We start from the raw sequence: 7,738 nt of genomic DNA on the forward strand, positions 1-7,738 counted from the left end.
CTGGCAGGAGAGGTGCGGGTGGTCGGAGTGACCAGGCGGCAGTGACTCAGGGTCTCCAGTGTGATCAGTTATATTCACACACACATCTGAGCAGGACAAGCAGTATCCGCCGTTTCATACAACGTTCACGGTGTGCGCCCCACTGCGTACGCTTTCATAGTGTATGTGCTAACACACACACAACACAAGCACACACAATACATGCACATTCAATGCACATGCACATACACACACAGTCTTGTTCATCGGGGACGTGTAAGGTTTTAGCTAAACTCCAGAAAGACTTTCTTTGCAGCACCTGGGAGATACTGAAAACTGAAACCCCGATGCATCGGTTTCTCTATTCACAAAATGGGGGTTAAAATAAGTCACAAGAAACGGGTCATTTGGAAAGCACCTGAAATCCTGGGGTTTGGCCAGTGCCTCTGGTATTGTCTAAACACAGAGAGCCCCCCACAGCCCGTGTGCCCGGGGCCACTATTGGAGGTGTTCACTGAGGAAGACGTGGATGCGAACCCACCGCTGCCAGACCCCTCTCTCCCTTGATGCCCAGAACTAGGCACCTGATGGAATTCCCATCCGTGCACAACACTGCCGTTCTCGGGCTTTGCCAAGCAAACCTCTGGAGTTGGCATTTCACATTTAGTGGGGCCTGTCCACACACACGCACAGGCCCAAACCTCAGACCTTCTCCTTCTCTTTGCAAGGCTGGTCTGATTTTGTTCCAGCCTATTCCTGGCTTATACCCCCAGGGCTGATGGGTACAGACCTCCAGGAATGAAGAGCAGAGTGAGGCTCTGATGGAGCACAGAGCCCATAGGCCTGGAGCCCCCTTTCAGCTGTAGTGACTTGTCAATGCAGGGGCCCGGCCTCTGGGAGCCCAGCTAGCCGGCACGGCCAGGTGGGTGAACTTTCTAGATGAGGGCGCTGGGCACTGACTCGGGGGGAAATCAGATCCACAGCTGGTGCCCGCTGCTCACGCACCTACACTGCTTCTCTTTGCAATCAGACAGAGCCAACATCACTTCTGGTGAATCTTGCAACTTAGAAGCAAAAGAGAACTAGAAAGAGATGAGATGACAGAGGCCCGGCCAAAAATAGGAAGACGCGTGGCGAGAAAGCCTGCCTGTTGGGAGAAGACTCATTCCCACTCTGTCCACCCACCCATCCCTGAGTCTCCCCCCAAAACCAAGCGAGCCCACCCAACTCGAGCCCGTCTGGCCGCACAACTCCTGTGCCGACGTTGGCCTGCCTCTCGGAACAGGCAGCCGGACAGGACCCTGCAGGGTCCTGCAGGCAGGCGCCACTGCCTACACCATGGCAACCAAGAAAAAATGCAAATCGGAAATCAAACATCTGTCAAAGTTGAAGGGACCACAAAGTCAGATTGCGGTGACGAACAACAGCTCCCTCAGCCAGGCGGCGAGCGCCTCACTCACCTGATCGGGCCTGAGGACTGACCAGGGAGGTCGCGTCACAATCCAAAATCCGAGTGCACAAGTCCTGGGGTCTCTCTCTCCCCTGCCACCTCTGCCTCGGTCCCCGGGCCATCGGGTGTGGGACAGCTGACCAAGGACGTGGCCCTGATACACGCCGAGAGGCTGCCAAAAGGGACAGAGGGGTCTAGCCCGATCCCGCCGCTACTCCTGGTCTGGAACCAGCCTCGGAAGCTGGAGGCACGGGCGGCCGTGTGCAGAATGCTTGCTTCCGACATTGAATGAGCCCACAGAAGCCCTCGATCTGATCTTTTATAGTGCTTTGTTTATTACCTGTGTGCCCTTATTTCATAAGGGAGCTGAGAAAGAGAGAGAGAGAGAGAGCAGGAGAGAGAGAGAGAGAGAGAGAGAGAGGGAGACCAAAAGGGCGGTGACACTGCCCTGAGAAGCCAGCGTTTCTTTAGCTTCATTCATAGCAGCGAACATGGCCAAACAACCCAGCCATTGTTCTCTCAAATGTCACCTTTCTGTATGGGCCACTGTGCCCATCAAACTCGGCTCTCGCGTTCTTGCTCCCCCTTCCCACCACCACCCCTCACTAAAAAAAAAAAAAAAAAAAAATGGCTGTGTTATCCTCCAAATATCTCCGGAGAAATCGAACCTACAAGGAAAGCTTTTCTTCTTCCCCATGCCCCCCCCTCCCGTTTTTTCTTTCTTCTTCACGCAGCTTGAACAATTTGGCTCTGTTCTGGGTGCATTCCTGTGGCCCATTCTCTCTCAGTCCCCCGTGCAGGGCTGAGGCCGGTGGGCCAGGAGAACACAGGCCCACATTCAGGCCCAGGACGGCGCTGCGGGCGGGGAGGCGGGTGGAGAGAAAAGTGAACCAAATGTACCTATGATTGTTGCGCCACCAACTTAATACCTGGCCGGGGAGACAAAGGCCCTTTAGAAAGAGTCCAGGCTGCCCATTCTCCCCATCCCCCCACCCCCCGGGAGTTCAAAAGATAACAGGAGCTGAAAATGAGGCTCAAACGTAATTAAACTTTCCCAAGTCATTTCGGGAGCTATTACCAATGATGACAGAGAACTCATGCTAGCGCTTTCTGATGAACAAGATCTGCTCATGCGTGAAGAGTCTTTCTCTCTTGGCGTGCCTGTGTGTGCATGTGCACACGCATGTGCATGCATACACACATCCCCCCCATTCCTGGACAAATGACCCATACATTTGGAGCCCTACACCTTTTCACACAGAGGGGTGGCCATTCCTCTCAAAGTCCCTGCTTTAAAGGGAACCTGCATAACGAAGCCATCCCACCATGAACCCTACCTTCTTCTTAGCAGAGGGTAGGTAGGGATTTAACATTTGTTCACTCGTGCGTTTATTTCCACTTGGGATCCAGGAACTTGCCCATGGAAGTGGGTGGAGACCTGAAAGTTAAGTCCTGACGATAAAGGAAGGGGCAAGCCTGCGGCCTAAGTACAGCACAAGGAGCATTTCTCCTCTCCACGGGACGGGCGCCGCGGGCGCCGCTGTCAGAGTACAAAGGCCAACGTGGACACAACACGCCCTGGTCCTTAGGTCCACGTTCCTTAGCCAAAGTCTTCATTAAGAGAAAGACCAATTCACCAGGAAACTGGGGAGCAGAGACAGAAAGAGCCAGGCCTAGAAGGTCCCTGAGAAATAAAGAATGAAACAAATGTGCACTTGAATACCAAATAGGATTGTTTTGCCTTGTAATTAAAAAAAAAAAAATGCACTAGAAAACTGCTCTAAGTCACTGCTTTTTTTGTGTGTGTGTGTTTTTCCCCCAAAAGACAGTAAGAAAAGATTGGTGTTTTCTTCATCACTTGATCCTAAGTCTAGAAAACTACAGAACCACACATCAAACCCTGATTTGTAGCATGTTTAGATTTCCGTGATGTTAATGTTCCCTTCAAACCAGGTATCTGGCATAGAAGTGCTAAATCATTCTTTTCTGGGTGCAGAAAATCACCTGATTCCCCTGGAGGAGAAAAGCCAGCCGCAGGGGTAGGCCGGGCCCAGCCCCACTCCCTCACAGGGGCTGATTGTTACATTTACAAGAGTCTTGCGAGCCCGTTGTTCAACACAGCCACTATTAAATGTTTCATTCTATAAACTTACAATGAAATAAGTTCTATGAAAAACAAAGGCAAATGAGCTGATCACTTCCTGGCCATTTCACAGTGTTTTCACTATCATCTATGCTCTTGTTTGCACCTGCCGTGTCCATATAATGGGACTACTATGCGATGGTGATCGCTGCCCATCTCTCCCCACTCTGTGTCCCAGGAGGTCACAGTTTTAGTTTCCCATTGGCCGTGGCGGGAACATTAACATCACGGAAATCTAAAAATGCTACAAATCAGGGTTTGATGTGTGGCTCTGTAGTCGTCTAGGCTTAAGATCAAGTGATGAAGAAAACACCAATGATGCAGATTACGTATATCTATAGTTGATACCTTGTGAATAGCCTATATATATACCAAACATTCTTCCAGCATTAAAAATCTTTTCTTCATCAGTGAAGAAACGACTTTACATCATTGACTAAGAAGTGAGGTTCCAACGTATGTCTTCATTGTTTCATCGTCTTCCTTAGCTGAAATGAAATTACCAACCAGCGTTCGTGCTAGAACCGCCCTCTTTCATCCACTGCAAAACAGAAGTCAGGGAATTGTTTTTCCGGAAACAATTAGCTGTTTGGAATGGACAGTGAAGGGCACTGCCTATTTTATAACGGTCTGCAAATGATATGCTCCACATCTTTTATATCAGGGTTTATCACCATGTAAGCATGGACCTAGTATAAGCATGAACATGTTTCTCAGAGGGCTGGATGCTGAACATTGGTCAGCATGCCACTGTCCAATGGCACAACTTCCTGTAGAGAAAGGGGGTCATTGGGATGATTTCTAGAATGATAAGCAGAAGTGTGTGCATATGAGTGCGTGTGTGTGTGTGTGTGTGTGTGTGTGTGGTCCATCACTCAGCTCTGGGTTAACAGAGGCAGGTCACAGAGCACTGAGGGAGGCTCTGGCTAGAACGACACTGTGCGCTATGCCCACCTCCCCTACTTTTGCTCAGATCCACCAAGCACACGGCTCATCCAAGGGGAGGCAGAGGAGACAGGAGCCTGCCTTCCATTGTTTCTGTGTCTGGATAGTGTTTTCATTTCCAAAAGATTTGTGCACAAACCGTGTCCTGGGAGCCTCAGAAGGACCCTGTGATAAAGGCAAGACAGAGAGCATCTTGGATGAGCATATCAAGGCTCAAAAGGCTTACACTGCATGCCCGAAGTCACCCGATCAAGGTAACTGAGCTACTTTGTGGGATGAGTTTCTCTTTCACCCTCCAGGGTCCTTCTGCTCTCCCCAGCATGGATGGACCCCTCCTCTGCCAGCCACCATGTCACAAGAAGAGGGAACACATGTGACCAACAACCAGCAGGCCCTGGGTGTCCCACAGGATGAGGGACTCACCTTCCCCATTGGTTACCTGCCCACCTGTACTCTCTTCAGGTTCCACTGACCATTGCTCGAGATATACTCATGAGGGTCAAGTTCCCACAAAGGACCAAGGGCAAGATTCCCGGGCATGTGGAGTGGACCATAACATTGGAAGTCACTCCAGTGACACACACACACACACACGCAAGCCTAGGCAAAGAGCCAGCAACAGTTCCTAGAGACAGCCTTCCCGTAGTGACCGGCTTCCCAGAACCGAGAGAGATGCTATTGGTTTTTTTTTTTTCTGGGGATGACCAACATCTAAATCCCTCAAGGTCAGGAGCTCTGTTTGTCTTGCTTGCTCCCAGCCTAGGACATGCTTGGCAGACAGTAGATGCTTAATAAACACCTAGGGACTGGATGCCGTCCAATGAATCGTCCTATCTGTTCACCCTGTGGCTGGCATGTATAGCATCTGTAGGTTCTGGACTTAGGTGTGAGGAGAGCCATCCCCCTCCTCCCTCTCATCCCTTCCTTCCCCCTTGTATCGCTCTGTGCAGAAATCCATAGCAAACCTGCCGGGGCCCCCTGGCTTCTTAACAAAGCCAAACAGGTGTGAGAGATTAGCTCCCTGGACGGAGTCTCTGTCCAAGGAAACAATGTCAAATTCCCCCTAATACAGTCCAGAGCTGTGAGCAGCCCCCCCCTTGTTATTAAGCAGGAAAGAAAACACAGCCCGGCTCCTTCCCAATTAGCTCCGAGGACCCTCTGATGAGCCGAATTTAAGCCAGAGACCTACCATGGTCTGGCTTCCAAGGCAGACGGGCCCTGCCTTCCCCAGGCGAGTGGAAACTGGCTGGCCCGGCTTCCCGGCCTTCTTGGCACGAGGGTGCAGACAGCCCCCCGAGCCCCCACCCCCATATCCACGAGCTGTCTCTGCCTCTGATTCAAACCATCTTTGCACCGCGTTGCCAGATCGCTTACTTTGATTTTCCATATGGAGGCCCGGTCTCCTCTGCCAGGTCAGTGTTTACAGGGATGGGCTCCTTGACAGTCGCGCTGTCAGTGAGAGAGGGGATGGGATCCCTCCCTGCGCGTGAATCACCTTCTTGTCATCCAAAAAGGGGGAAAGAGCAACATCCTGAAGCAATAGCAACAACAAAATGGACATCCCAAGGGGATCTGCAGTGGGGGTGTCTCGTCTAGCCTTTCCTGCCCGCCCTCCATCCCCTCCTCCCCCCCGAACTAACAGGACGTGGAGTGGAAAACAGAGACTGCAGGGAGCTTCCAAAGGGGGCCCAGAGCCGTGTGACCTCGTGTTCACACGTGGGCTGGACACGCCGACCACCAAGGCCATCCGCTCCCCGCCCCACCCGCCTTCCACCGTGTTTGCAGGAAGCTGCTTGCATCCTGAGCACCCTCTCTGAACTGGGGGTGCGAAAGCAGTGTTCATAATAAGCTCTGAGTAAGGATTGGCAGGCACTGTCCCTGGGCACTAAAGCACGACTCGAATTCTCAGAAGAACTTGAAGAATTTTATCAAGGAGGCAGCTAAGCATTTAAAAAGTTACTTGTCCAAAGCACGCGGCTACCCACTGGTAGAAGTGACACTTGGACCTAGAATCCACATATGGAACCGGGGTAGACAGTTGTGCTTGTTGGCCAAAGATGCCCTCTCCCTTCTCGGCTCTCCCTTCTGGGCACAGAGTGGAATTTTGTTTCCTGGGCTCTGATGTTGGGTGGGGCCAGCATGGCCAATGGGTTGTGAGCAAAAGTACTGTGTATAGCGTCCAAACGGAGCCAGTGTGCATCTTTCCAGAATGCAGGTTCCCTGTGCCACCCTCACAGGGCGTGTGAGGGACTTCCGGGGTACCTGTGGGAGCTCCATTTCTAACTCGAGTGCCGCTTACAAGGATGTGAGCTTTATTATAATATGACAAATACTGGTTTCATGTGGGTTTCTGTATCTGTGTTTTATTTGATACTAAGAGATTAAAAAATATTGGGGGCTGTTTGTTACCACACCATAACAGCCCTGACTGATACATCTTCACGGCTCCTGTTATGAAGTGTTATGTGTTAGTGATACCCCTTCTGCTTAGGGGTAAACACATTTCTGAGATGAGGGCTGAAACCTTCATTGTTCTGTTGTTGTTATTGTTTCCAGGGAGTCTAAGTCTCATAATGGAAAGAACACAGTAGAAACATCAACTGAACCATGAGATGCATTAGCTGGGGCAGCAAGGCTTCAAAGGCTCCTCCCATCCAGAATTTCCTTAGGGATCGGGGCTGCCTCCCAGTGGGCAAAACATGATTGCTTCTCGAATAGAGACTCCAACTAGGGGACATCGCCGGAACCTCCTCTCTGACCCTACCTCTACCCCCGCTCCCTCGGCAGGGCCTCTCGTGGTGACTCCAGTCTCTGCTGCAGGGTGTTCTCAGCGGCACATACAGAGGGAGGGAGGCAAAGGGAACAGCTTCCGGGGACATTTAGGCAGGAGTGTCAGCCCAAGGCAGAAGGCCCTGATGGTCTGTAATGTGTCCCTGTTGCCAAGAGCCTGAGAGAGATTCAGAGAAAGCCTGCAACTCATCTAGAGATAAGCAGGTGCACAGGGTGTGAGAAGCCGGTGAGGCCTTTCCCCTCCCTGACCCAGCGCAGGCAGCGAAGGCCAGCTCCTGCCACACTGGAAGCGGGCAAGGTACAGGGAGGCCCCAACAGTGGTGCCAAAGCAGCTTCCCACACTCCAACCCCCAATGCTGTGAGCCAGGGAGAAGCAGGATGCTGTCCCCTGGCAACACCGCGTCCTTCTGTGGGCTGCCCCCTGTCTATAC

General features: G+C 51.7%; 1 long non-coding RNA gene across 1 annotated transcript in view; it reads right to left on the reverse strand.

Annotated features, from left to right (window-relative positions):
* LOC107184701 overlaps window positions 1-1,752 on the reverse strand; it is a 58,231-nt gene extending 56,479 nt beyond the window's left edge. The window contains exon 1 of the long non-coding RNA XR_001515600.1: window positions 1,440-1,752. This is a non-coding gene — a long non-coding RNA (uncharacterized LOC107184701). The remainder of the gene's footprint in view (window positions 1-1,439) is intronic.
* Window positions 1,753-7,738: the final 5,986 nt, after the last annotated feature.

This window comes from Myotis davidii, unplaced genomic scaffold (assembly GCF_000327345.1).
Source record: "Myotis davidii unplaced genomic scaffold, ASM32734v1 scaffold172, whole genome shotgun sequence".
NCBI classification, from domain to species: Eukaryota; Metazoa; Chordata; class Mammalia; order Chiroptera; family Vespertilionidae; genus Myotis; species Myotis davidii.